This window comes from Dipodomys merriami, unplaced genomic scaffold, assembly GCF_024711535.1.
Source record: "Dipodomys merriami isolate MVZ:Mamm:240054 unplaced genomic scaffold, mDipMer1.0.p SCAF_50, whole genome shotgun sequence".
NCBI lineage: Eukaryota > Metazoa > Chordata > Mammalia > Rodentia > Heteromyidae > Dipodomys > Dipodomys merriami.
Genome location: NW_027206069.1, coordinates 8656843 through 8684156, shown reverse-complemented (window position 1 = coordinate 8684156; position 27314 = coordinate 8656843). Strand labels below are relative to the sequence as shown.

Below are 27314 nucleotides of genomic sequence, written 5' to 3'. Positions count from 1 at the left end.
TAGTCAATTGGAGATGAGAATCTCATGGACTTTGCTGCCTGGGCTGGCTTTGAACTATGATCCTCAGAGCTCAGATTCCTGAGTAGCTAGGATTGTAGGCATGAGCCCGGCTTGGGGCTCTGCCTCTTGAAGCATGCCTCTAGCCCTTGTGTTTATATTCTGTTTTCAAAATAGAGTCTCTCTAACTTTCACAGTCCTCTGCCTCCAAAGTAGTTATGATTACAAACATGTGCCACTATACCCAACTTTCTTATTTTGCTTTTAATGATCAGTTGGTAATATACAATCACAGCATTTGTTTCCTTCTCCATTTTCCCCATTAAATATATAATGTATTTTTAACTTCATATTGAAGCAGGATAGAGAGGTGAGATGGGGAAATTATATTACTTTCAATAAATACAAATGGGTCAGACTCAGAAGCTACACCCAGGAAATAGAATGAAAAAGCAGTGCCCTCCCACAACACCTTCTTTTTAATGTTAAGTAGGAGATCAAGAGATACAAGAGGAGGCATCTAAAGCCTCATTCTTTCTTTTTTTTTTTTTTTTTTAAATTTTTTTTTTTTTATCCGGTCGTGGGGCCTGAACTCTGGGCCTGGGCGCTGTCCCTCAGCTCTTCAGCTCAAGGCTAGCGCTCTACCACTTGAGCCACAGCACCACTTCCGGCTTTTTTCTTTTTGCTTATGTGGTGCTGAGGAATCGAACCCAGGGCCTCAGGCATGCAAGGCAAGCGCTCTACCACTGAGCCACCTTCCCAGCCCCCTCATTCTTTCTTGAAATAGTAAAAAAAAAAAAAATCCAAGAAATCCAATCTTCTTGGAGCGATAAAGACTAAAAAGTGAAAAGACATCTGGCAGCCAAGCACTGGTGGCTCACATCTATAATCCTAGCTACTCAGAAGGCTGAGATCTAGGATCACCCTTCAATGCCAGCCCAAGCTGAAAAGTCAATGACACACTTGTCTCCAGTTAACCACCCAAAAGAGCAAGAAGTGGAGTTGTGGCTCAAGCTGTTGGTAGAGCACTAGCCTGGAGCAAAAAAGCTCAGGGACAGCATCTAGGCTTTGAGTTCAAGCCCTAGGACTGGTTCACATTTATGCATGCATGTATGTATGTATTTTACCTTGCAAAACACTCTGAAATGCTTTTTATGCACAGTTTTAGCTGGGAAGCCTTCTTCCATCCCCTGGTAATGTACCTACAATCTACATACCCATGTAGGCTTTGTGTTACAGTAGCTTTAAAACCCATTAGTTTTCATGACTAATATTCTGCCCAGTTTATTAGGTCATCATCTCCCTTCATCAGTCTCCTGATACTTAGTACCTGAGTTATTTCCGTGGAATTGTGTGGATTAAGCAATTTGACCATGTAAGTGTTCAGGTTTATTATGAATAGTACTGGATGTCTCTTTCATAAAACTTCCCTATGACCAAGTCCTTAGAAATGACTCCTCCTGGGTGGATTACAGGCTCAAACTCCAACTTACAAATCCAGAAGACCAAAAGTTACTGTGACTTCCTGGGTGGTGTTGCTGACTCAGCGACATCCATTTCAGTTCCAGTTTTCTCAATGTAAAAGGAAGTGAGCGTTCAGTTGCAAATGACAGCATATTAAGAAATCCTAGATTACTGGCCCAATGTCCCCCTCACGGACACTCATTTCCTTTTAAAGGCACCAGTCAACCTGGTTCTTTGGCCATACTCAGATGAAAGCTGGAAGGTTGGAGATGAACATAGAGAAGTCCCAGTTAAATGTGAATCTCCCATGGGCAAAGAATAGTTTTAGGTTATGAGTATATCCCAAATGGGCTGTGGGATATACTTACACTGAAAAAAAATCATTATTTGCAGGAAATTCAAAGAAAACTGATTGTCTTAGATTGCATCTCATAACTTTGCCCCAGAAGAACCCCTCTTAACTTATGAAGTCAGGGGACAGTTAATCTAGACTCAGGGGACAGTCAACTTAAGACTCTGCTCCTCTCTGGGGAGTGGGCTGTCCTGTTGACTGGGTGCCAGGAGTACAGTCCCCAGAGCTGTATTAGGAAAGCTGAGCCTGGCCTACAGGAGTGGGCTTGCTTGTTTTGTTGTCTGCTTACACTCGTGGGTAAAAGTTTGTTTCCTTTTTTGAGAGCCAGAAATATCCAGGCAGGCCTGGTCCCAGTAGGACTGGTGGAATAAATCCTGGCAGCATCTTCCATTCTGTCTCTAGAAAAGATTGCTAAGGCCCATTGGGAAGGAAAAGGAGAGACCTAAGTCCTTAAGAAAAGGGCAGGCTGGGGCCCTCAGTGGCTTTAAGTGAATGGTATGTCTGGGACAATGTACCCCATTTCTTGGTGTTGGAAAGGACTTTAGAGACCTGCTTGAAGACTCTGGATGGTTTTCCTGACTTCTCTTTGCTTGCTTAGATCTCTCCTCTCCATCAAAGAGCCTATTTTATGTCTACATATCTAGCTTCTAAAAAGTTCTGCAAGACAGGGTGAGGTGACTCATCCCATAATTCCAGCTACACTACAGGCAACAGTGGAAAGGATCACCATTCAAGGACAGCCTTGACAAAAAGTTACTAAGACCCCCCAACTCAATAAACAAGGCATCCATAGTCTCAGCTACCCAAGAGGCATATAATAAATGGTTTTGGGGTCTATGGCCAGCTCATCAAAAAGTATGAAACCCTATCTTAAAAACCAACTCAAGGGGCTGGAAAGGTGGCTCAGTGGTAGAGCACTTGCCTTGCATGCCTGAGGCCCTGGGTTCAATTCCTCAGCACCACATAAGCAAAAAGAAAAAAGCCGGAAGTGGCGCTGTGGCTCAAGTGGTAGAGCGCTAGCCTTGAGCTGAAGAGCTGAGGGACAACGCCCAGGCCCAGAGTTCAGGCCCCACAACCGGACCCCCCCCCCAAAAAAAAAAACTAACTCAAAAGCACAGCACTAGTAGCTCACACCTGTAATCCTATGTACTCATGAAGCTGAAATCTGAGGATCATAGTTAGAAGCCACCCCAGGCAGAAAAAGTCCATGAGATTCTTATCTCCAATAAACTACTCAGAAGAAGCCAGAAGTGGTGCTAGGACTCAAGTAGTAAAGTGCTAGCCTTGAGCACAAATTGGTGCAGGAGCAGCACCTCAGCCTTGAGTTCAAGCCAGAACTACCAAAAAAAAAAAAAAAAAAAAAACCCTCAAAAAAAGGGCTTGAGGCATAGTTTAAGTGTATTTGCTCAGCAATCATGAATCTCTGAGTTCAAACCTCATTACCACCACCACCACCACCACCTCCCCCCCCCCCACCCCTCACACACACACAAAACCAGAAAAACCAGGGGCTGGGAAGATGGCTCAGTGGTAGAGTGCTTGCTTTGGATGTCTGAGGCCCTGGGTTCGATTCCTCAGCACCATATAACTAGAAAAAAAAGCCAGAAGTAGTGCTGTGGCTCAAGTAGTAGAGCACTAGCCTTGAGCTGAAGAGCACAGCACAGCGCCCAGGCCCAGAGTTCAAACTCTGTGACCAACAAAAAGAAAAAAAAAAAAAAAGTAAAAGAAAGTTCTTCACTTTGTGCCCAGCCCCTGGCTGTCTTGGGGCAGAGTTCAATCTTTTCACTTCTATCCTGATCTGGCACAGTTTCCACTGTGCGCAGAGGGTGTGGGCACTGACCTCCTCATTAGCCATGGAAACCAGAAAGCTCTTGTCTCCAGGCCAGAGCAGCCATCTTCCCCACCTGGATGCCATCCTCCAGGCTCTCTCCAGGTCAGGTCACACCTGGGCCAGCTGGCTGGCCAGGGAAGAGCTGAAAGGAAGCATCCTTGCAAAGCACTTGCTCAGGGCTGTACATCACATTCACAGTTAGGTCCTATGACCTAACTAAAATAGTTGCCAGGCACCCTGTTAGTTGGAAAATCTCTGCATTGTTCAAAGTGAGAGGCTGGACTTAAAAGGGGGCTGAACATAGGCTGCTTTGACTGCCAAGTCTTATACCTCTCCCCTCTCCCCCTTTTTATTTTTGTTAGTTGTTAGACTTGAACTCAGGGCCTAGGCATTGTCCTTGAGCTTTTTCCTCAGGCTAGTGCTCTACCACTTGAGCCAGAGCTCTACTTCCAGCTTTTTGGTGCTTGAGATGAGTCTCCCAGACTTTCCTCCCCAAACTCCCTTTGAACCATGAGCCTCAGATCAAATTTCAGCTTCCTAAGTAGCTAGGATTACAGATGTTAGACATCAGCACTGGGCTTTGTATCTGTCCTCCTGCAGATCATACAGTAGTTGCAGAAACAGGCAATCAAAGAAATAGTAATAGGTGATGAGAAAAAAAAAAATCCCCTAAAACACGGGGGCCCTGTTTTGTTGTGCTTCTTGTCCAATGCAGCAGTGCCCCCTAGTGGACATAAAATTTCCCTAGGCTCTTCACATCATACTGATACAGAGAGGGTTGCTGTCAGGGTCACCAGACATCCTGTGATGCATAAGACATTTGAAGGCAATGCTTGGTAAGAAATGTACACATTATCCTGCCCATGTAATTGTAATTCCTCTGTACAGTATGTTCACAAATAAAATTAAATTAAATTAAAAAAAAAGACATTTGAAGGGACGAGGTCAAGGATATGTCATTCTAGAACATCCAAGCAAAACCACTCATGTAGGTGAAAATTCTGTTTGTAATTATTTGAGCCTGCTGGGCACTGGTGACTTATGCCTGTAATTCTAGCTATTTAGGAGGCTGAGATTTGAGGATCAAGGTTTAAAGACATACAGATCTGAGAGGTTCTTATTCTAATTAACCAGCAAAAAGCCTAAAGTGGAGGTGTGGCTCAAGTAGTAGAACACCACCCTTACGCAGAAAAAACTAAGGGAGAGCTCAAGGCCTTGAGTTCAAGCTCCAGTACGTGTACACACATACACACACACACACACACACACACACACACACACACACACACACACACACACACACACACACACGCGCGCTATTATTTGGACAGAGAGCTCAACTTTAATTTTTTTTTTTTGCCAGTCATGGGACCTGAACTCTGGGCCTGGGCGCTGTCCCTCAGCTCTTCAGCTCAAGGCTAATGCTCTACCACTTAAGCCACAGCGCCACTTCCGGCCTTTTCTGCTTATGTGGTGCTGAGGAATTGAACCCAGGGCCTCGTGCATTCAAGGCTAGCACTCTACCACTGAGCCACTTTCCCAGCCCCCAACTTCCCAGCCATATCACTAAATATTTGGGAATTCAAGAAGCAGGCACACTCAGAGAAGTCTATACTTAGTTTTGATCCACTAAGAATTATTATTATTTTTTTTTTGTCGGCGTGGGGCTTGAACTCTGGGCCTGGGCGCTGTCTCTCAGCTCTTCAGCTCAAGGCGAGTGCTCTACCACTTGAGCTACAGCGCCACTTCCAGTTTTCTGGTGGTTTATTGGAGATAGGAGTCTCACGGTCTCTCCTGCCCGGGCTGGCTTTGAACCGCAATCCTCAGATCTCAGCCTCCTGAGTAGCTAGGATTACAGGCGTGAGCCACCAGCGCCCGGCCACTAAGAATTATTTACTGTTGTAGAAAACCATGTCTCCTGTGGACTTTGAGTCAACATATCTCACCTCTATGGGTCTGCCTCTGTCACTGTGACATTTATAGTAATTCTAAGTATAAATTCTGACAGCTACCAGGGTATTTGTATGCAAAAATATACTCAATCATTAAATGTTAATTTCGTTCTCATTTATTTTGTAAGAAGTGTGTACTTCAACCAGGCACTGGTGGCTTACACCTGTAATACTAGTTACTCAGGAGGCTGAGGTCTAGAGGATGAAGTTCCATGCCAGTCAATATAAAAAAATCTTCAAATCTTCATCTCCAATTAATCAGTCAACAAAAAAAGGTAGCTCAAAGAAGCCGGGCGCCAGTGGCTCATGCCTGTAATCCTAGCTATTCAGGAGGCTGAGATCTGAGGATCACAGTTCAAAGCCAACCTGGGCGGGAAAGTCCGTGAAACTCTTATCTCCAATAAACACTCAGAAAACCGGAAGTGGTGCTGTTGCTCAAGCAGTAGAGTGCTTGCCTTGAGCTGAAGACCTGAGGGACAATGCTCAGGCCCAGAGTTCAAGCCTCATGACAGACAAAAAAAAAAAAAAAGGTAGCTCAAGTAGAGCTCAAGTGGCAGAGAAAGAATGCTGACAGAAAGCTCAGGACCCTGAGTCCAAGTCCCAATACCCTTCCCCCTACCCACTCCCCCAAAAAGCCCATGCCAGACCATGTGAATAAAACACTACTAGATAATGGTGGTACAGGCCTAAAATCCCAGAACTTAGGCGACATCAACCTCGTCAGGTCCAGCATAGTGAGACCCAGTCTTAAAAAAACAAAAGTAAGCCGGGCAGCAGTGGCTCACACCTGTAACCCTAGCTGCTCAGGAGGCTGAGATCACGGTTCAAAGCCAGCCCTGGCAGTCCATGAGACTCTTATCTCCAGTTAATCACCAGAAAACCGGAAATGGTGCTGTGGCTCAGGTAGTAGAGCACTCGCCTTGAGCTGAAGAGCTCAGGGACAGTGCCCAAGCCCAGAGTTCAATCCCCACAACGACAGAGAGGGGGCGGGGGGGGGAGGGGAGGAGATGTTTAACTCATAGGGAACATTAAGTTTTCCACTTGGGGGATTAAAATGAGGGAGAGTTTTTGCATTTTGAAAACAACAAATATCTAGAAATACAAGAGATTAAGCCTATTTTTAAAAATTTGTTCATTTGTCTTGCAGCAATGGGGACAGAACCTAAGGCCTTTTGCATGCCATGCATTTCCTCCATTACCGAGCTTTACCTGCTAGTGAATTTTCAGTTAAGACACTAGTTCAAGGCAGGAGTGTTGTTTTATTGTTGTTAGAATATTTCCTTTGATATGTGTTAAAAATCACATAAGAATATTTTTGAGAGCCAGCAGTGGTAGCTCATGCCTGTAATCCTAGCTATTCAAGAATGAGATCCAAGGATGATGGTTCAAAACCAGCCTGGAGGCTGGGAAGGTGGCTCAGTGGTAGAGTGCTTGCCTTGCATGCATGAGGCCCTGGGTTTGATTCCTCAGTACCACATAAGCAGAAAAAGATGGAAGGGGCACTGTAGCTCAAGTGGTAGAGCACTAGCTTTGAGCTGAATTGCTGAGGGACAGTGCCCAGACCCAGACAGAGTTCAGGCCCCACAACCACCACCACCAACACCAACACCAACAAAAAAGAACAGCCGGGGCAGGAAAGTTGTGAGACTCTAATCTCCAATCAAGCACCAAAAAAGTGGAGCTATGACTCAGGTAGTAGAGCACTAGCCTTGGCAAAAAAGCTCATGGATGCTGCCCAGGCCTTGAGTTCAAGCCTGGGACCAGCACTAGTTGTGTGGCAATCCTTAGATGTCCTGAATACCTAGGATTACAGGCATGAGCCACTAGCATGCAGCTTAAGAGTTCTTTTTTTTTTTTTTTAAATCTGGCCCTGGCATCATCATCATCGTCGTCACCATCATCATCATCATCATCATCATCATCATTATTATTTATTAGGACACTACTCATAGCCTGGGCACTGCCCCTGGGCTTCTTTTTGCTCAAGTCTAGCACTCTACCACTTGAGCCACAGTGCCACTTCTGGCCTTTTCTGTTTATGTGGTCCTGAGGAATTGAACCCAGGGCTTCATGTATGCTAGGCAAGCACTCTACCACTGAGCCACATTCTCAGCCCAAGTCCTGGCATTCTTTAAGAATTAGCCAGAGCACAGAAAGCCTCAGACTTGAGGGGTGGAGGACAAAAGAAAATGAGAGTTCAAGGTCAGTGCCATGGAGTAGCAAAGTTGGCTGTGGTGCCAACTTCTGGCCTTGATGCTTGTGGAATGGGCTTGGGCAGAGCTCTCTCTAAACCCAGGACCGTCCCCTGTACAGTGGGGACATCGATGGTGCCTCCTCTTGATACTGCTGTGGAGACTAACAACAACAAAAATACACAAATACAAAGCATGATATACAACAACCTAACATTTGCATCATTTAAGTAACCCAGCCATGACTTAAAGTATGAGGGAGTACTGCCAAGCTTATAGGCAAATATTACATCAGCAGAGATTGGTGCATGTGAGGACTTTGCTATTCCCAGGGCTCCTGGAAGCAAGTCCCTGGGGACACTGAGGTGTGCTGTTCCTGCAAAGACTCTATCCGAAAGCCTGGCCCATGAAGTCATATGAGCACACAGGAGAATATGGGTGGTGTTGTAGTTGTATTTGAAAATGAAGGAAGAAGGAGGGGAGTTGGTGCTCTTTAAGAGCAGGCCAGTCTCTGTGGCTCAAGCCTGTAATCCTGGCTACTTGAGTAGTGAAACGTGGGGAACGTACAAGGCCAGTCTAGCCAATGCCAACCCCCACCCACACACACACACAAAAGACATTTTTGAGTCTCTATTCCAACTAACAGCTGGGTACAGTTGGACACACCTGTTATTCAAGTGACAAAGGGCAGCACACAGATCATCATAGTTCTAGGCAGCCTGGACCCTACTTTGAAAATAAGCAACATAAAGCAAGGCTGGAAAGGTGGCTTAGCTGGTAGTGTGCCTGCTCAGCAAATGTGAAACCCTGGACACACACACACACACACACACACACACACACACACACACACACACACACACACACACACACACACACACACACACACCCCACACACACACACACCCCACACAGAGACAAGCACCTGTAATTCTCAAGAGGCTAAGATATGAGAATCTCGGTTTGAAGTCAACCCAGGCAGAAGACTTAAGACTCTTAACTCCAATTAATCAGCAAAAAGCCAAAACGGGAGATGTGGCTCAAGTGATTAGAGTGGTTAGAGTGTCAGCCTTGAGCAAAAAAAGCCTTGAGCAAAAAGGCCCTGAGTTCAAGCCACAGTACCTCTTGTCTGGCTCTCTAGGAAGGATTGGAGCAGAGTTAGTGGACTCTTCCTTTTTTCAATAGCTTTCATCCTACCTTGCCTGAGCCAGGGCTAAGGAAGGGCCACTTCTTCCAGGAAGCCAGGGTACTCTGCACCTACAAGGAATCTACAGGGAAGCCAGACTATGGCTGGGTAGCTGCTGGTGGGTAAGGGGAAGGCCAAGGATAGCTCTATAGCTCTGGTCTCTTCCTCTTTGCTGGGTCAGGGTAAAGGGCACAGCTGGCACTTAGGAAGGGGTCATCCAGAGGGTCTGGTATGACTTGTGAGTCAAAGGCTTGGAAGGACTTCTACAAGGGGGAATGAGCAAACAGGCCTACCTGGAGATAGTGGGAACCCATTTCTCACTGTGAGAGAAGAGTCACGCTTCCTAGGGAGATAAGAGTAAAGACTGGAAATAAAAATCCTGTGTGGAATGTGTACTGGAAATGTTGGTATAAACTCATGGTTTGAAAAGATATATAAATAAAACAGTGGATGTAGGTATACATGGCATGCATGAGTATGCATGTGTGAACGCACGCACGCACACGCACGCACGCACGCACACACACACACACACACACACCATTTCTAGCTGTGGCTGTTGGCAGCCTAGAAGCAACCACAACCATAGTAATACACATGCCTGGTACTCACATCTTGGTTTCTAATCACCATCCTCCACTGATGAAATGAACTCATTTTCAAAATAGCTGATCCTAAACCTAGGGCAGGAAAATTACAAGTTGAGCCTAGAACATCTTGTGCACATACAAGGGAGTGCTCAAAACCCAAAATGATGTGTAGATGTCAAATTGACATGGAAACCAGATGAGTCAACTCCCAACAGTCAAAGCCCAGGCAAGTACTGTCCACAGCACATGACTCGGGTCTGGGAGCTGTCCTGATGTCTCTCTTCCTGATATCCAAGTGGCTTACTGAGTTTTAGATAGAATATAGGTTGGGCTGCTTTACCCACCTATTGGCAAGCTTTAAACAAATACAAGTGTAATTCTCTTGTACTGTAAGTCTGAACTGGCATCTCACCTCTGCTAAGTCATGAGAAACCCAGACTCCTTTGCTTTTGTATCTCAACACTCATTTTCTACTTCACAGGTCAATATGGCTGCTCTCTCTGTACTAGCACATCCTGTTCCAGCCAGAGGGAGAGCAAAAAGCAAAGAAGCTATGATCATGTGCCATCATCTGCAAGGGAAGCTGGGACAGGGGAATAGGGATGGGAGAATATAGTATTTAACAAAGTACTAGCTGGGCACAGAGGCTCGGACCTGTAATCTCAGCTACTCAGAAGGCTGAGATCTGAGGAACATCGTTTAAAGCCAACACAGTGAGAAAAATCTGTGAGACACATCTCCAATTAACCACTAGAAAATGGAAAGTGGAGCTGTGACTCAAAGTGGTAGAATATTAGCCTTGAACAAAAGAGCTCAGGGACAGCACCCAGGCCATGAGTTCAAGCACCACAACTAACCAAAAAAAAAAAAAAAAAAAAGCACTGTGTAACTGGCTATAAATTGTTTTATCATGTGCCAAAGGAGTAACAGAAATCTACTTGAAACCAGCCTTCCATTCATGCAACAAATGACTTGGTTTTGCTTTTATTAAAGAGAGTTGATGCTTAGCCCAGCATCAGTGACTAACATCTGTAATCCTAGATACTCAGGAGGCTGAGATCTGAGGATCGCAGTTCAAAGCCAGCCTGGGCAGAAAAGTCCGTGAAACTCTTATCTCCAATAAATCACCAGAAAACTGGAAGTGGCGCTGTGGCTCAAACGGTAGAGCGCTTGCCATGAGATGAAGAGCACAAGGGCAGCACCCAAGCCCAGAGTTCAAGCCCCAAGACCAACAAAAAGAGAGAGAGAGTTGATGCTTTTCAGGGGCAAGGCAGCTCACATCTGTAATCCTATCTACTCAGGAGGCTGATACTTGGATTACCATAATTTGAAGCCATCCCAGAGGGAAAGTCTATGAAGCTCTCATCTTCAATTAACCAGCAAAAAGCCAGACTAGAAATATAGCTCAAGTGGTAGAGTACCAGCCTTGAGCAGGGAAGCTGAACAAGAGTGTAATATCCTAAGTTAAAACCACAGTACCAGCACATGCATGTATGTGTGTATGTGTACACGCGCACAAGCGCATGCAGAGTTTGTTCTTTTGCATAGGACTATCAGAATACAGAAATGGGCAAAGAGGACACTAACCTCTATGCACTTTCCTAAAGACCCAGCATTTTACACAAACGTAGCTTTTTTTTGTTGGTGGTGGTGGTCATGGGGCTTGAACTCTGGACCTGGGTGCTGTCCCTTAGCTCTTTAGCTCAAGGATAGTGCTCTAGCTCTTGAGTCACAACACCACTTCCAGTTTTCTGGTGGTTTATTGGAGATAAGAGTCTAACAGCCTTTCCTGCCCTGGCTGGCTTTGAACAGCAATCCTCAGATCTCAGCCTCCTGAGTAGCTAGAATTATAGGCATGAGCCACTGGCGCCCAGCCCAGATGTAGCTTTAGTCTTAACCGTGACTCAATGAAATAGTTGGGAGAGAAAACTGAGGCTCAGAGAGTTTATCATAAGGGATAAGCCACAGAGCTAGGATGGGAAGCTAGATCACTCAGACCCCCCAAGTTCAGGTTTATTCCCTAGCAACACAGTTGAGCTTGCTCATCCTCTACTGATAAAAGCAGTCCCTCTCTGGGAACACACAGTAGTGATTCCTGCTCCCCGCTTTCTCTCTGCGTCAGGCCTATCTTTGGGTGACATCTTCCTTTAGCAATGTCAATGCCATTCTTAGGGACACGCCTTGGTGCTCAGACATGCACACAGCTGCTGCACCTCCACCCTGATCTCAGGATTAGAACTGTGGTTGGAGCACACTTCATGTCCCTCAGTCGCCCTGAGGCTCATAAATGAGACACTATGGGCGCTTCCCCTGGGAACTCCCAGTGCCATAAAGATTCGAGAAGGATGATAACACAGATGCACCCAAATTCCCAAGACAGAGGTATGCTTGGCCACCCACAATGTGGAGGTAGGATGGGCTTCAGAGCAAAAGAGATCCCTTGGTCTATGAATCTCCTGAAACTACACCGTGTGTGTGTGTGTGTGTGTGTGTGTGTGTGTGTGTGTGTCCGTGTGTGTGTGTGTGTGTGTGTCCGTGTGTGTGTGTGTGTGTGTGTGTGTGTGTGTGTGTGTGTCCAGGGAGAATGTCCATAATCTTTATCAGTTCTCCAACTGATAAACAACTCTTGGGGTAATAGCTCTGGGTTAGAGGTTGCCAAGGTTGAAGAGGACAGGGTGTGGGGACATGGTGGGAATGAGGTAGATAGGAACAGCTAGCAGGAGAGTCTGGAGATGCCAGGAGGACAAGGGTCTTTGTCTAGAGCCCGCCCTGCTGAGGAGTATGGACTTCAGTCCTGAGAGACATAGGTGGGCCTGCTTTGCGCATGACCTCTGTCGTGTAGACTGCTTCACTACAGCCTCCGTCACCAAAGGTACACAGTGAACTTCCTTTAAACATCACGGATGGCTTCACCAGATCCACCTGGGTTTCAAAGCAGAACTAGGAGTTTGCCCAGCATGTGTTTCAATCAGACATTAAAGAAGTCCTGGGAGCTGGGCGCTGGTGGCTCACGCCTGTAATCCTAGCTACTCAGGAGGCTGAGATCTGAGGATTGCGGTTCAAAGCCAGCCCGGGCAGGAGAGACCGTGAGACTCCTATCTCCAATAAACCACCAGAAAACCGGAAGTGGCGCTGTAGCTCAAGTGGTAGAGCGCTCGCCTTGAGCTGAAGAGCTGAGGGACAGCGCTCAGGCCCAGAGTTCAAGCCCCACGGCCGACCAAAAAAAAAAAAAAAAAAAGAAGTCCTGGGAACTTAGTTTCAACCCAAGGCATGCGGGGAAATGTTTAACAGCAGTTCTCAGGGAAGAATCCCTGGGGAAAAAAATCCCTGGTTAGTAGCATTTGCCAATTTCTGTGGTACAAACACAACCCCCATGGCCTATCTCCAGAGTGACATCCCTAGAGATAGAGAAGCTCAGGGGCTCGTCACCAGCATGACACACCTCCAGCGTTCACCAGAGGATGGATGAGAGTTCCCCTCAGCTTCCATATAAAATCTCAAGTCCTTGAGAATATGGGAGTGGTCCTTCGTCCCAAACCCAGGTAGCCTCCGGACTTCACATGTCAGATATGCCTTGCTTTCTGTCTGTATGCATTCATGAAGAGTTCCCAGATTTTTTTTAAATCACATCAAGGGAGAAGGAAGATTTTTTTCTCTCTTTTTTTCTTTGTGCCAGTACTTGGGCTTGGATTCAGGGCCTTATACTCATGCTTGTTTTTGCTTAAGGCTAAAGCTCTACCACGTGAGCCACAATCCACTTCTGGCTTTTAGCTGGTTACTTGGACTTCTGTTTGGGTGACTAGAACTGGGATCCTCAGATCACCACTTCCTGAGTAGCTAGGATTACTGGTGTGAGTTAATAGCACTGCTGAGAAGACAGATTTAGATGGCCCCTCTTATGTCTTCTAATCTTGTAACTTGTATGGTGGGAGGGGAGTTTATCTGCTTTTTCAGTATATTTCCTTGTTGTAACTGAATCTGGCACTCCGTGTGTGCTTGCACGTGTGTGTGTGTGTGTGTGTGTGGTGTGCCAGTACTGGGGCTTGAACTAGGCTGTAGGCAATGTCTCGTCTCTGAGATTTTTTGTTCAGCGTGGACACTGTGCCACTTCAGCCACAGCTCCACTTCTGTCTTTTTGGTGATTAACTGGAGGCTCCTGGACTTCCCTGACCAGGCTGGCTTCAATCTGCAATACTCAAGATCCCAGCCTCCCAAGTAGCTAGGATTACAGGCATGAGCCACTTGATTCTCCACGTTGTTTTGAAAGGATCTTGCCAGTGCCTTCAGTAGCCCTACTATTTTTAATCTTGAGTGCTGGGATCACAGGCCTGTGGCATCACTAAAGATATTCTAGCTCAGAACTCAGGAAAGGCCTTTTTAAGAGGATCCAAATGCAGCCATGAGTTAAGAGTGTGAGTTAGGTGAATGGATGTGGTTAAGGAAGAGCCATAAGGAATTGAAAACGGCAAAGGAAGGCTAAAAGGCCGGAAAGAACCAGGTGTTTGGAGACTTGCTGCATTTAGAGAAAGGTAGATTAGTAAGCATTTATAGAGCACCAAGTATTTACAGGAATGTAACCCCCAATTGTTAAGGCTGCTCTGCTTTCTCTCTTTTTCTGGGAACAGTGCCTTCTTCCTTCCTGCGCCTCCCCCACATGGTTGCCATAGGAACAACCTTGTTCTACCACTGGACCGCACCCTCTGGCCATAGTTGATTGGATCAGAGGTAAACACCTCACTGAGACTGGACCAATCAGAGTGTCTGCCCCTGGAGATTGGGACTGAGGCTCTCAGTGCAGGGCTGGACAAGTTACTTGTCCTTTGGGCAGATACTGGCAGCCAGAATTTCAGCCTATGGAATGGGAAGCAGTGAAAGACATTTGCAGAGTTGTTAACAAGGCAGACACAGGATAAGAGAAGCATGTGAGAGCTTGGTTCCTGGACGTCCAAGATGTGGCTGCACCTCTGCCCTAGGGCTCTTTCAAACAAAGCCCTCTTTTTGCTTAAACTATATTCAGTGGGTTTTTCAACAAGTCTTAACTAATACTTTGCTAAGGCTCAGGCTTTACTGATGCATGGTCTCTGCCCCCAAAGGTCATAAACCAGTGGGAGATACAGGCATACACACTAAACATTAACCACAAGGAGATGAACGCTACAATAAAAGTTAGTTCAAAGCAAGGAGATTATGAAGCAATAAATTAAGATAACAGATGGAAGGGAGTTTTGAAAAGAAAAATTGTGCTGTGTGGCTATCTTGTAGTTATACCCATGAAGTCAACTGCATTTCTACTTTAGTTTAATCAGAAACACAGTTACCTTACATTCACAATAATGCTATTTTATAAGGCAGTGCTGGCCTGTTATCTGGTAATGGGTGAGTCATCCATGGTTTCCAAGCTTGTGCTTCCTCAGTTGTGTTTGGTGAGTGGATGGATAAATGACCTTCCAATTTCTCACTCGGCCAGCCTTTGCCACCCTGTGACAACTTTCTTCCTTTTTGGCCCTGCCTTCCTCAACCTCTCATTGACTCCTTGAAATGAAAAAGCAGCTGACTCACTAAAATAAAATACTGCAGGTGAATCACTGAGGGAGAAGTTTGCTAATTGACATACCATTCCTGTGTTAGCCACATGATGGTGACATTAAGTCTACTACCTGAACAATCTTCACAATCATCCTGTTCAAGGACGCTTCACAGTGTTCACATAATTTATGAGAATGCAATGCTACCTTATTGAGAAATACCTCCTCTCCACCTTCATCACAGACAGGCATCTTGTTTATTCCTGATGAGTTTTGATGGCATCGTTTAGGGGCCCCCTGATTTACGGGAGCAATGGGTGCTTTTGTGTCAAGCTGATCTAGATTCAAATCCCACTATTCGTTTCTGGAGATATGTGTTGTTTAAAATTCTATAACACAAAAGTGATTTCCCCATAAGAACAGCAGTGGCCCATGTGCAACAATGAGGAGACTCCTGCCTATAACCCTAGCTACTCAGGAGGCTGAGATCTGAATGAGGATCATAGTTCAAAGCCAGCCAGGGCAGGAAAGTTTGTGAGACTTTTATCTCCAATTAATGACCAAAAAGCCAGAAGTGGAGGTACAAACAGCTCAAGTGGTAGAGTACTAGGGATAGCACTTAGGCCCTGAGTTCAAGCTTCAGTATAGGCACACAGAAAAAGGAAAAAAACAACTCTAATTTGGGAGCATAACCCTGAGAGCATCCAGTACATGGCCGTCAAGAGTCTTGTCCTTTTTGGAGCCTTTGCTCCCTGCACCATGCAGACACATGAATCAATAGCAAGTGCTGCACAATGATTGCTTCCTGTCACACGTTATTTCAACTAACGGACTGCAATTTTATTTGTTCTCCAGCCAGACTACTTTCATTTGATGAATCCTAGAAATACTAGCACACTATAAAACACCATGTGTTGCCAGGTGCCAGTGGCTCACGCCTGTAATCCTAGCTACTCAGGATGCTGAGATCTGAGTATCTCGGTTCAAAGCCAGCCCAGGCAGGAAAGTCTGTGAGACTCTTGTCTCCAATAAAACACTAGAAAACCAGGAGTGGCGCTGTGGCTCAAGCAGTAGAGCGCTCGCCCTGCGCTGAAGAGCGCAGGGAGAGCGCCCAAGCCCAGATTTCAAGCCCCACGAACGACCAAAAAACAAAACAAAAATAAAATATAATAAAATAAAAAATAAAAAACCACCATGTGTTACCTCGATTGCTGTTTAGCTGCTAGAATGGCGCCGCCCTGTGGCAACATCACGAATAACATACAAGCCAGAGTCCAACCAGTTATTTTGTTGGGAGAGTTTTTTGTTTTTGTTTTTCAAAACTGGGAATCCAACTCAAGGCCCTATGCTTGTTATGCAAGCACTCTACTATTGAGTGCTTGGGCTTCACTAGTTTTAAAATAAAGGGATTCTAATTTGATTTTTAGGTGTATGTGCCAGTACTAGGGCTTGAACTCCTGGCTGCAAGCTCTTGTTTGACTTTTTCTGTTATGGCTGGTACTCTATCATTTCAACCAGGCTTTCACCTCCAAGTATCTTTTTTAAAATCAAACATTAACAAGGTGATGCCATGGAAAGAAAGGAGGGGCTTTTTCAATGAGGATGCTAAAGAGGACACAGTCAAGTGTCACCACTGGCTCTGGTTTAGAACCCGATTCCCATAAATCAACTGTCAGGAGATATTTTGGAGATAGGGAAATTAAAATATGAATTGACCTTTAGCTGATACCAGGTGTTGATATGACATTATAAGGAAGGGTTTATCTTTGAAGAGGAATGCATACTCTTGAAATATGGAGGGGCAATAGTGGCATAGTTTGGGAAATGCTTTAGACATATTATTGGGCCAGGTGTCCATGGCCCACACCTGTAATCTTTGCTACTCAGGAGGCTGAGATCTGAGCACTGAAGTTTGAAACCTGCCTGGGCAAGGAAGTCTGTGAGACTCTATCTCCAATTAACTACCAGAAAAAACTGAAGTGAGCTGGGGCTCAAGGTGGTAGAGTGCTATCCTTGAGCAAAAAAACTCAAGGACAGCCAGGAGTCAGTGGCTCACACCTGTAATCCTAGCTACTTAGTAGGCTGAGCTCTAAGAATCGCAGTTCAAAGACAGCCGGAGCAGAAAAGTCCAGGAGACTCTTATCTCCAATTAACCATCAGAAAACAGGAAGTGGCACTGTGGCTCTTCAGCTTCGAGCTGAAGAGCTGAGGGACAGTGCTCAGGCCGGGTTCATGCCCCAGAACCGACAAAAAAAAAAAAAAAAAAAAAGAAAGAAAAAGAAAATCAGGGACAGTGCCCAGGCCTTGAGTTCAAGCTTTACAACCTACAAAAAAAGCTCACCATATATTAGTAGACTCCAATTTTAATCTTTGCTTTCAAGTAAGGGGTGTGATTTCTAGTGTGCCAGTATTTTCAAACATGTATACAACACTTAAACATATGAGAGCCACAAATATAGCTATTCATAAAAACTTAAAGCCTGGGGAAAGACATTAATGTTAAACATGGTATGTCGAACAAACATGTTTCTCTGTTTCTTCCTGAAACACATCCAAAATGAGAGTCAAGGACTAAAACAAATGTAAGTGTTCAGGAGGCTGTACACATGGCCTAGAGGATGGATGACTGTTGAGGAAGCAGTCCCTGCCTAGAGGCCAGACCTCTCCTCACAGGATGTGCCAAACACTAGGGAGGGAGATGGTTACATCACAGGACTGAAATCAGACTATGGCCCTGAAGTAATCGGCTCTCATTTTTAGACCTGGTGAATGTGATCTTACTTTGCAGATGTGGTAAAGTTAAGGACTAGGAGTGGAAGCAATGGTACTGGGTTATCCAGGCAGGCCTATGTAAGTCACCATGAAAGTCCTCCCAGTGAGGCTGAAGGAGATTTTGCACTGAGCTTAGGCTACAGCCACGTGGAGGTGGAGCAGAGAGATCTGAAGGTGGGGCTCTCCAGGATTAGGTTGATGTAACTGCAAACAGAGGAATGCTGGCAGCCCCACCTAGAAGAGGCAAGAGACAAGAGGCTATCTTGGAAACATTGGCGGGAACTCACCCCTGTGATACTTTGATTTTGGATCTGTGAAACTGATTTTGGACTTCTGGTCACAGAACTCTGAGAGCATACATTTCTGTGGGGCTGAGCCTTTCTGTTTATGTTCCTTTGTTTACAGTGGCCACAGGGGACTAACAGGGAGAGGTTGAAGTTAGGGGTAAGGAGCCTTGAAGCACCCAGAGTCTCACTTGGCCCTGTGTGATCCCACCTCAGCTGGACCTCTCTGGGAAAACTGGAATTTGAACCCAAAATGCTTCTGACTCAGGGAGGCCACACAGTGGGGAGCAGACAAGGCTCCTGATGGAGGGGTCTGCATTCCAATCCAGGGAACCTATGGCTTCCACTTCTGTCTCTAGACGATAAAGCTCATTCCTGGAAGGAACTGAACAGCCTTGGGGGGGAAAAAAAGGACTTCCAGTTACTGAAATTTGGAGTTCCAGCAACTAAAAAGCTGGCTTGCCATCTTATTGTTTTACAGAGAGGCCCTTTCCAGTCTTCCAGTTCCACCCATAAAGATACTGCTTGTAATCAACCACTTAGTGGCCTGTTTTCAGGTGACTATAAACACCCACTGCAATTCTCAAACCCATTTGAAAAGAGCATCCAACAGGGAAGAGAAAACAAAACAGGAAAAAAAAATCTACTTTGATACAGCGGTACCCCAGCAATTGGACATCACCGAGCCCCAGGGTCTCTGCTCAAAGGGCTCAGGGCTGCTGCTCTGTTACCTTACCTGAGGGACAGATGATATGTTTGGAAAAAGTAGGATGATGTAGGAAGTGGAAGAAAACTGAAAAAGAAACAAACAAAAAAAATAGTCAAAAATGCTGGAATTCAGATACTAAGAGTGATAACAAAAGATAATCAGCCAGCCGGGTACACGTGGCTCACGCCTGTAATCCTAGCTACTCAGGAGGCTGAGATCTGGGGATCGCGGTTCAAAGCCAGCCTGGGTAGGAAAGTCTGTGAGACTCTTTTTTTTTTTTTTTGGGTCCGGGCGTGGGGCCTGAACTCTGGGCTGGGCACTGTCCCTCAACTTTTCAGCTCAAGGCTAGCATGCTACCCCTTGAGCCATAGCACCATTTCCAGCTTTTTTTTTTTCCTGCTTATGTGGTGCTGAGGAATCAAACCCAGGGCCTCATGCATGCAAGGCAAGTGCTCTACCACTGAGCCACCTTCCCAGCCCAGCGTGAGATTCTTATCTCCAATAAACCACTAGGAAACAGGAAGTGGCGATGTGGCTTAAAAAAGCGCTCACCTTGAGTTGAAGAGCAAAGGGACGGGGCCCAAGCCCGGATTTCAAGCCCCAGGACTGACAAAAAAAAAAAAAAGATAATCAGCCAGGACAAACGGTATTTCCCAGTTATAGGTTTAGCCCGTTCCACATGCTCTTCTCACAGTGACCCAAGTGAGATTTGCTCTTAAGGTTGGTGAGGAAAGGAGCCTGTGGCTGCCCAGCCAATCACCAGTAAGAGAACAGAACTGGTGCTATATAGTTTCTGAACCTGGATCATTTTTTTTAATCTAATATATTAAACTTTTTTCTTGAGTAAATAACCAAGCATGTCTCAGTTTTCTGAGGTCTCTTTTGCAGTGTAATAATTTCAGTAGTTCATCTAGACATAAGCCTTCATTGAAACCTTTTCGTTTATTTGGTTTGCCATACTTTTCCTTATTTTCTGAGTAAGGAAATATGTCCTTTGGTCCTAAAAAAGAAGTCTCATGAGTTCCAAAAAAGAAAATGGGTAGTTTGTTTGTAGGTGGTTTTACAGCTCCATCAGGAACTTCATCTACTCGAGTTGGCCAGTGAAGATAACCTTTCATCTTGGCGAAGATGAGGTCTCTGGGTTTGAAATTGCGAGTCATGTTTCTGGTGTGAAGCCTGGAGGTCCTAAGGCCCGGAGCTGGGCGGGCAGGGGAAGGAATGCGGGAGCACGGCCCTGGTCCCAGGTCCTGCATGGGTGGGTGGGCGGGCGGGCAGATGGGCAGAAGGTGCCTCGGGATGTCCTGACTCCTGCTGCGGCCACGAGCACAGAGACTGCGGGGCCTGCTGGCCGCTCGCTGGCCGTGTCCACGCAAGCCACCTGCGCCACCAGCTGCCACAGAGGCATCTCAATTGAACCTGGATCATTTAAAGCATACAGCTGGCTTGTACCTATAATCATAGCTACTCAAGAGACTGAGATCTGAGGATCACAGTTTGAAGCCATGCTGGGCAGAAAAGTCCATGAGACTCTTACCTTCAATAAACTACTCAGAAAAAGCTGAAAATAGTACTGTATAGCTTTGAGCAAAAGGGGGCTCAGGGGCAGTGCCCAGACCCTGAGTTCAAGCCTCAGGACCAGCAAAAGAAAGAATGGCAAAGTATAATAATCAGACAAAAATAAAAAACAGGTTAAGCCAACCACCATCACCACCACCACCACCACCACCAACAACAACAACAACAGGCAAAATATTCAATAGGAGAAAGGGAGCTGAAGAGTTCTGGACTGGTCTAGATGATGGGGTCCCATCACTGTAGCCAGGAAGAATTTGGCTCATTGGTTAGACCCAATTATCATCCTACTCCCGACCTGTGGCAGAACCTTTATGGAGAAGTTGTTCCTGGAAGAAGAGTCTGGGAAGGACAGTAGGTGACTTCCTGGAAGGTGTGCACTTCCCTTTAGTTGCTCTGGTCTCTATTAAGCTAATGGGGATCAGTCACCTAGTATCCCAGGCTAGGCCATTCTGCTTCAGGATGAATGCCCCACAACCTAAAAAACAATTGTTCTTATTTCATTGGCTAGAATAGCATTATTTGCCTATGCTTAAAGCAAGTAGTTTGGCAAAGAGTATTGAATCATCTCAAAGGAATTCAGATACAACACCTTCTCCCATCAGCAGGCTATGTAGAGACTGAGCTTCCCCTAAGTTTTCTGATTCTGTAAGAGGTTGAACTGATCTTACTTGTAAGGGAGGAAGTGGGCTAATGGTTCTGGGTAGTAGCCAATAGTGATGACTTTTGTAGCATAAGCTGCAAAGCCATAAGGCTTTTTCTTGGAAGAAGACAGACAGCAGGGAATGGAGATGGAGATGCACTTAGCTGATACAATCCTGAACTGGCTCACCAGTGGGTCCCTTCATTTATACTTTCCTTCTCTTAAAGTGGTGCTGGTCTGGCTCAGAGCTAAAATGCCTTTGGAGGTTATTTGGCACAATGTTCTGGCTCTAACTTTCTGACTCCAAAAGAAAACCATTTCACCTATTCAAATGCCTGCTTTCTTACTTGAAATTTGTGGTAGTAATGTATCCGCAGGGGTTGCCACCAGGATTTAGCACCATGCCTGATACACAGGAAAAGCTTAGCAAGTGACAGCAATGATCATTACTGTACATCAGCATTTGTCAGACACACAACAGGATTGCTAATTAGTTAAGAAACATTTGATTATATTCTAAGTGTAAAAGTCCCTATCAGACTTGAGAAAACTAACAACTACAAAAGTAGAATTAGGTTGGCTGCCAGCAGATGCAGTATAGTAATGTCTAGCTAAATGCTTCTTTGAACCTAAATTTCATTTTCTTTAAAATAAGTCTCTTTCAAGCTAGGTACTTGTAATCCTCACTACTCAGAAGGCTGAGATTTGAGGATCATGGTTTGAAGCTAGTCCAGACTGGAAAGTCCATGAGTCTCTTATTTCCAATTAACCACTAAGAAAACTAGAAGTGGAATGATTAAGTGGTAGAATACCAGCTTTGGAGTGAAATAAGCTGAAGGATAGAGCGTAGGCTTTGAGTTCAAGACCCAGTACCCCAGTATCGCTCTCTCCTCTCAAAACAACAGGAACTCTCTTTCAGTAGATCTGATCCCCAACTCCCAAGAAAAACCAGCTGAGGATAAAATAGAATCATGTTCTTACCTGTGAAGACTGGAATAAGTCCACTTGCCAGGGCCAGGCCTCTCTGACAAGCTAACTAGAAGATTCTAGAAGTCTTGAACCTAGAAAAGAAGTCATTGTGACAAACTGAGTGAGCACTTAAGTATTTTTCCTCATAAATGCTTCTGAAATCTCTCTTCTTTGGCCAGCACCACCTAGTGTTAAATAGATGAACAATGATTGCAGGAGAGGTACATTTGTAATTCATTCTCTAGTGATTTATTTCATTGATTGGCATGGGATCATGTGTTATATTCACTTGTATAATTGCAAATGAGTGTTTGCATATGTATTTTAATAAAAAAATTAGGATAGCTTTAGGTAACAGAAAAGTTACAAAGTACAGTTATGTTCAAGAAACCAAGATCGATACACTACTATCAAACCCATGGTTGCCTAGCCTTCTCTGGTCTGGGAGAGTTTCTGTTATATATATATATATATATATGTATATATATATATATATATATATATGTATAATCTTGGCATTTTGAGAAGTACTGGTCAAGCATTTTTTAGAATGCTTAAGATTGGATTGTTTGGTGTGTTTCTCATGATCAGCCTGGGTTTATGGATTTTGAGGAAGAATACTGCAGTGGTCAAATGCCATTCACATCCTATCAGGTATACATGCTGTACCAACATGACCTCACTGATGTTAACTGGGATCATTGTGCCAAGGTAGCATATGCCAGACTTCTCCTCCTCTATACTCTCTTTCCTCGAAGCAAGCCAATAAGTTGAACCCAGTGTGTGTGTGTGTGTGTGTGTGTGTGTGTGTGTGAGAGAGAGAGAGAGAGAGAGAGAGAGAGAGAGAGAGAGAGAGAGAGAGAGAGAGAGAGAGAGAGAGAGAAATAAGAGACAGACACACACACACAGAGAAACAGACAGAGACAGAGACAAATAAACTCCATTTTTTTTTTTCCAATCCTGGGGCTTGCACTCAGGGCATGGGTACTGTCCCTGAGCTTCTTCTGCTCAAAGCTAGCACTCTACCACTTAAGCCATAGTGCCATGTCTGGCCTTTTCTGTTTACATGGTACTAAGGAACTGAACCCAGGGTTTTCATGCATGCTAGGCAAGCACTGTACCCCTAAGCCACTTTCCCAGCCCAGAAACTTCTAAAGGGGCATGAGTTATTTGAAATTCTGTTAAAGAACTCTTGAATTCTTCTCCCATCTTTATTTAGTCACCCTTTATTTACATCAGCATGAATTCATGGATTTTTTTTAACTTTTTTGTCAGTCATAGGGGCTGAACTCTGGGCCTGGGCTCTGTCCCTCAGCGCCACTTCTGGCCTTTTCTGTTTATGTGGTGCTGAGGAATCAAACCCAGGCCCTCATGCATACAAGGCAAGCACTCTACCAACTGAGCCACTTTTCCAGCCCCTCATGGATGTTTTATACTTTGTGTTATGACTCAGTATTATGTTATTTACTCTATAGCTCAAATTATAGCTACCACCCCTGGGGGCTCATTCAGACTAGCTTTCGTGACTTGCTGACAGGCCATCTTCCCTTTCTCTTTGTAATTTATTTTTCACTAAAAACTTCAAATGGTGTGGTGGTACATGCCTGCTGGTAATTTCAGCTACTTGCAAGGAAGACAGAAGCAGGATTGAGGTCTAAGGCTAGAGGGTAACATCCCAGATCCTATCTGGAAAAAAAAAGCTAAAAGCAAAATGGTTTGTGGCTTAAACAGTAGTATGCTTGCCTATTAAATGGAAGGCCCCAAGTTCAATTCCCAGTACAGCAAAAATAAAAAAGAAGGCAGCACAGATTAGGACTGAGGACTCTGGAAATGGGCCAAGTCTGGTAGTACATGCCTGCATTCCCAGTTACTTGGGAGGCAGAGGCAGAGGCAGAGGCAGAAGGATCTTGATGAGTTTGATGTTAGTCCAGGCAAAGCTAAACAAAACACAATCAAAAGGGCTGGGAACTTCGATCAAGTGCTAGACATGGGCTCAAATTCCAGTACTGCAAAACACAACAAAATATATGTCACTGGAAATGGACAATGTGACTCATTTAAAAATTATTTATGATATCACATGAACTAAACACAAATGACAGCACTAAAATGTCACTGAGATAAGGAAATACTATATATCCAGACCTACTACTTGTTCTAATTTACACAGGGTCTTGTTTCATTCCTTTGTTTAGAAAATGACTTCCTACCTGCTTGGCACCAAGAAAAGAGTCCAAAATATTATGTCTGTATAACTTCAGTGGTTTTGAGATTTATATTTTGAAAACCTTTGTTTAAGTGAAATCTTTTGGACCCTTATGTAAAGAAAATAGATTTAAAAAGGCATTTTATCAGTATTCCTTTATTTTACATGTTCACAACTACAATTTCATAACGACCATGTTTCAAAGCACATCAGAATCTATAGTTAAACATTGTTGCAGACTTGTCAGCCTCAACTACTTTTATTTTGATTACAGTAATTCTGATTCACACAGAAAATGACTTAAAGTTAACCATAGCTTATTCATCATAAAGGCAGGGCCATACCTAAAAACTACTAGTGACACAACATGGTCACACATGACTAGAACACCTGCAGCTGTTAAAAATCAAACATCTCAGTGAGATCTGGACAGCAAGTACACCTGAACCTTGGTTTTCCTCTCAAAGAACTGTGCACTTGGAACCGCGGGCCTTTTGACAACTTTGTATGATAAAAACTCCACAGGGTGGAATTTCAGTATCAGTGGAATGACAAATTTAGGAGACACTGAATAGGCACAGAAACAAGAAAGGTACATGAGCAGACAACTTTTCTTCATCATTCCTTTTTCTTTGTGTGTTTTTTTGCCAGTCTTGGGGCTTGACCCCAGGGCCTGGACACCGTCCCTGAGCTCCTTTTGCTCAAGGCTAGTACTCTTATCACTTGAGCAACGGCGCCACTTCTGGCTTTTTCTGTTTATGTGCTACTGAGGAATTGAACCCAGGGCTTCATGTATGTTAGGCAAACACTCCACCACTCCACCATTAAGCCCCATTCTCAGCCCCCTTCTTCCTATTAGTGTTTAGATCCCTAACTTGCAGAAACTCTCTAGGCTTATTGACCACACCAAATAGTCTCTCAAGAGTCTACAAGCATTCAGAGACTGTAATTGAAGGATTATTTATCTGGAGGGTACAAATATTATCAAATGCTGGGCCTCGAAGACTTTTTTATGGGTCGGTTGTGGGGCTTGAACTCTGGGCTTGGGTGCTGTCCCTCAGCTTTTCAGCTCAGGACGAGCACTCTACCATTGAGCCACAGTGCCACTTCCGGTTTTCTAGTGGTTTATTGGAGATAAGAGTGTTAGATTTGGGCTGGGAAGTTGACTCAGTGGTAGAGCGCTTGCCTAGCATGCATGAGGCCCTGGGTTCGATTCCTCAGCACCACATAAGCAGAAAAAAGCCGGAAGTGGTGCTGTGGCTCAAGTGGTAAAGCGCTAGCCTTGAGCTGAAGAGCTGAGGGAAGCGCCCAGGCCCAGAGTTCAGCCCACACAACTGGATCAAAAAAAAAAAAAAAAGAGTGTTAGGTTTTTATCTTTTTTTTTTTTTCTTTTTTTTTTTTGTCGGTCGTGGGGCTTGAACTCTGGGCCTAGGTGCTGTCCCTCAGCTCTTCAGCTCAAGGCGAGCGCTCTACCACTTGAGCTACAGCGCCACTTCCGGTTTTCTGGTGGTTTATTGGAGATAGGAGTCTCACAGTCTCTCCTGCCCGGGCTGGCTTTGAACCGCGATCCTCAGATCTCAGCCTCCTGAGTAGCTAGGATTACAGGCATGAGCCACCAGCGCCCCGCGAGTGTTAGGTTTTTAAAAAGAGGTAGCCGAGTAAGAACTGCACCACGCACGTGGTATTCAGGTAAGGGGTAGGTTTATTCAGTAGACCTGCTGGGACCAGGCAAGGTTGGCTCTCCACGTGGCTGGCAAAAGGGAGGAAAGAGCTAGAAAAGAGCAGAGAGAGCTAGAAAAGAGCAGCGAGAGCCTCTGGGCCAGCACTAGGCCTTATGTAGGGTATGGGCGGAGAAAGGTGTGGCCACATCAAATTCAGAAGTGACCTCAGTGGATGCAGATGTGACCTCTTCCAGGTGTCCCAATTGCCTAGGTATCGCAGGTACTGGGTGGAGACTTTGCTGAGAGGAGGGTGGAGTCTGCTGGCCATCCAGGAGCGGACCTTACAAAGAGTCTCTCGGACTTTCCTGCCCAGGCTGGCTTTGAGCCTCGATTCTCAGATTTCAGCCTCCTGAGTAGCTAGGATCACAGGCATGAAGACTCTAGATTAATCGTCTAATTTTCTCTGCATCTGACACCTGCCATGTCTTCATCATCTGAGTAGTATGATATATCCAGGGTCCATATTCCTCTTTGCTTGGTTGTGGAGGATTACTGCCTGAGAATACTCTCAGCTTTTGATATTTCAGGTACTGTAGTCTGAAAGGCCTCATCTAATGCCTGTGCTAACATAGAGGCTTACATTTCAGATAGCTTATCCCTACCTAGGACAAAAGGGTCATTTCCACACCCAAAAGCTCTGACCAACTCACCCACTGTCATGTCCTCTACCTTAAAAAAAAAAACAACAAAAAAAAACCTCATTTAATCTGCTGAAAATTTCATTATCAGGGTCAGGTGGTTTAAAGATCACTCTCCTTTTCCTTAGGGATCAGCGTATGACTCATCTCCCCGGTAAACCCAATTGTGGCTACATTCCTGTTTTCGTCCCTCCGGAATGTCTTCCCAAGCAGCCGGTCCTGGCGCACGGGAGCGGGACCAGCCCGCAGAGCGTCCTCCATCACTGCCACAGCGCGGGTCTCAGGGATGCCGGCAGCCCGCAGACCTCTCCGAGCGCTCAAATCCAGCCCCTGTGCCAGTCTTCTACCAGCCTCGGTGTCACGGTGCCCAGGGAAACAGACTCAAGCTCTAATTCGACCTGGCCGCAGCCGCCTACCGCAGTGCACCAGTAATCCCGCTCAGTCAGCCACGCCGGTCTCCGAACCTGCCGCGGCCGAGCAGCCGGCGAGGACAGAGCCGTCAGGTAAGCTGTCCACGTCCGGGTCACCGGGGCCTCAAGGGTGGATCCTCGCCGTCGCGCCGCCGGCGGGTCCCGCCCGCTCCTGGACCCCGAGTTACAGGTGTTTCCGACGCGCCCGCGCGGGCGACGCCCCTGACGTCACGAGGGGCGACCCTGGGTGCGGAGCACGCGCTTCCGGCTCGAGCCGGAAGTCCCGACTGCGGCGGCATCC

General features: G+C 45.5%; 1 protein-coding gene and 1 pseudogene across 1 annotated transcript in view; both read right to left on the bottom strand.

Annotated features, from left to right (window-relative positions):
- The window catches only part of Itpk1 (inositol-tetrakisphosphate 1-kinase), a 162048-nt gene extending 142601 nt beyond the window's left edge, over window positions 1–19447 (bottom strand). Inside the window, exons 1-2 of the mRNA XM_069997691.1 lie at window positions 19407–19447; window positions 18882–18938 (exon numbers count right to left, since the gene is read on the bottom strand). The gene's annotated coding sequence lies outside the window, so the exon portion shown is untranslated. The remainder of the gene's footprint in view (window positions 1–18881; window positions 18939–19406) is intronic.
- A 6253-nt stretch (window positions 19448–25700) lies between these two features.
- LOC138810539 (modulator of apoptosis 1-like) lies at window positions 25701–27312 on the bottom strand (annotated as a pseudogene).
- Window positions 27313–27314: the final 2 nt, after the last annotated feature.